Source organism: Pinus tabuliformis, chromosome Q (assembly GCF_031772625.1).
Source record: "Pinus tabuliformis cultivar Carrire ecotype Pingquan chromosome Q, CPIR1, whole genome shotgun sequence".
NCBI lineage: Eukaryota > Viridiplantae > Streptophyta > Pinopsida > Pinales > Pinaceae > Pinus > Pinus tabuliformis.
Window position 1 is genome coordinate 635,874,311 of NC_142296.1, and position 2,921 is coordinate 635,877,231.

The following is a 2,921-nucleotide window of genomic DNA, read 5'->3' on the forward strand; positions in this document are numbered from 1 at the left end:
ACAAGGAGTTGTGGACGATAAAATAAAGAAGGCAATGTTGGTAAGCACGTTGCAGGATCGCGTGCTAACATGGTACATTAAGCATTCTAATGACCATCCATACGCGGGGATTGCAGATATCTAAGCTACGTTGAACATAGAATTTAGTAGGCCAAAGTCAGAGACACAATCGATCACTAGGTTTAAGGAAATCGCGATGCTTCTAGGAAAGACCCCACGAGATCTAGATCAAAGACTGATGAGTATGATTCACGAAGCCAACATGACCTTGACAGATGGACAACACCGCACATGGTTTGTAGCATCACTAATGCCGCATTTGAGGACAGTGTTTTCGTAGCAGAAGTTATCCACCCATGGCGAGGCTTTGGAGATTGCAATGAGACTGCATGAGACTCCAATACAAGATCCCAGCCTAGGAGTTCAACAAATCCATGCGCAACTGAAAAATTTGTGTCTGGAAATGCAGAGTTTGAAACATGACATGACAACTCGCCCAGAAGCGCGCAAGGAAGTATGGTGCATAAAATGCAAAGGCCAAGGGCATGACTAGGACCATTGTCTAGTTTTTGCAAATTACTAGGTGGGAGGAGGGTCGATGCCCTTAAGACTAGAGGCACAAGCAGGATCAAGCGCAGTGCTTGCATTATGGTGCTCGATTTTTTAGATAGGAGGAAAACACACTACAGATATCTGTCACCTATTACAGAAGTATACACAGATGTCCCAACAATTGTTCTATAATTTCTGCAGGTCGGTAGGCCATGATGAGTGTGCCTACAGAAGTTACGAGTTGATGATGGATCATACTCCTGCCTATAGAGTGCAGACCAAAACGCGAGGTCTCGATCCAAATGCAGGGATGGTGCACGGTGGATTTCAGGGGTGCGGACAAGGTCGAGGAGGAATGGGACCAAGAAGAGGTCACAGACAACTGATTTGTTACAATTGTGGAGGGCCAGGGCATTATGCCCGCGATTTTACAAATCTGATGAGAGCATCATGTTTATATTGTACGCAGTTTGATCATGAGATGGAGGATTTCCCTACACTGATAGCGAGGTTGTGTGATAAAGGGAGACTCCAACCTCCCCCGACTCAAAATTTGCAAATGATGAGATCTGAGATGTGCGAAGGGGTCCAGAATGTAAACGTAGTGCTCTGAAGCCATATCATGACAAGAGATGACAAAGGTAAGCAGCCTGAAGAAAGTGCGTGGGTTCGCAAAAATATTGGGGACCTTTCGTTTGGTAAAATCTATGGCAAAAATATTAGGGACCTCATGAAAAACATTGCACAAACATAGGAAATTTCGATTGCAAATAGATGTAAATGATGAGCTCTCTTGTTGGGCAGTTATTTGTAGGCAACCATACAAAGATAGACTTGGAGAAGATGTTAAAAAAATAATATATGAATATTGGATGAAAAAATCACGTGTTTCACCAAAAGCAAGTGATGTGATGCGGAAAAGAATAACACGAAATAATTATGAAGAACATGAAAAACATATCTTGGACACCACTCAGATAGAGTTGTTCAATAAGTTCATAGAAGATAATCGTGGAATTAATGTTTCAATCAGTACTTTTGTGCAACAAAAACCATGGTATGCTAAACTTATCACTGTATGCGAAACTTGTTGTTATCATTATCATGTGGAATTTAAATTATATTATGATGCCTTGTTTAATTTTGGTAAAACATTTTGGAAAAATTCACCTCCTCCTTCAAGTATCCATGGTTTCATATCCGAAATTCTATGTGCAAGAGAAAGTCATGAATTATTTTACCAAAAGAAATGTGTTGGTGGTAAAAAATGTGATCATTGTGGAAATTTGACTTTATTTCACGACAAATATTCTATTGATATAAATGATCAATCATTGTCTAACTTAAAAGTGAAATGGAAGAGATATGAATATATCCATACATCGATTAGTTCAAATAATAGTACAAGTGCTAAAAGGATTGATTTACAAGAAGAAGAAATTCCTGTGATAGATTTTTTGAAGAAATTTGAGACAGAAATTTATAAGTACACCAAGCATTCACATAGAGCTCGATGGAAGGACCTACAATTCAAAAAATCCCGTGAAGTTTTTCCACCAAGGTCCATTTTGTCAATAGTTGATTTTGCAAAGAATTATGTATTTGTTGCACAAAATGAAATACATAGTGAATATTATCATTCTGTCCAAATCTCTATGATTTTCCATACTCTATATAGACATGCTAAACAAAATGTTGATGATATAGAAATCACTTGTGAGAATCCACATGTTATTAAATAATATCACTTTTATATCAACAATGATCATACACATGATACACATTTTGTACAACATTGTTTTGATAAGATTTATGTCTCACTGAAAGGTCGTGGAATAAAATACAATGAAAGTTAGATATGGCTAGATGGATGTGTAGGTCAATTCAATTCTTCATGATCATTCTTTTGGTTGTGTCGTATTCATAAGAAATCCCACATTAAACATTTTTGGATCTTCTTTGAGATTGGTCATGGAAAAGGAGAACATGATGGTGCAGGGGCATGTATAAAACGAGCACTTTGAAGATATCAAATGGACCACTCTACAAATAGACTTGTCTCAGCTGGACAAGTTGTTCAATGGTGCAATGCTGCACTAAGCCATCAAACTAACCCATCAAGGGAGGTACAAAGGTATGTACATATATACAAATTAACTTGTATATAGTTTTAATATATGATAATTTTTATTAATTTTCTAATTTTAAACATTTATAAATTATATAGTTTAAATAGTATGAGGATGATTATCTTTGATATATAAATTGTATTTTAAATAACATATTTAAATTCTTGTTTGAATTTACTATAGGTTTTTTTGTCATATTGGGGTGGAAGATGTAGATAGATCGATTACATATGAAGCTGA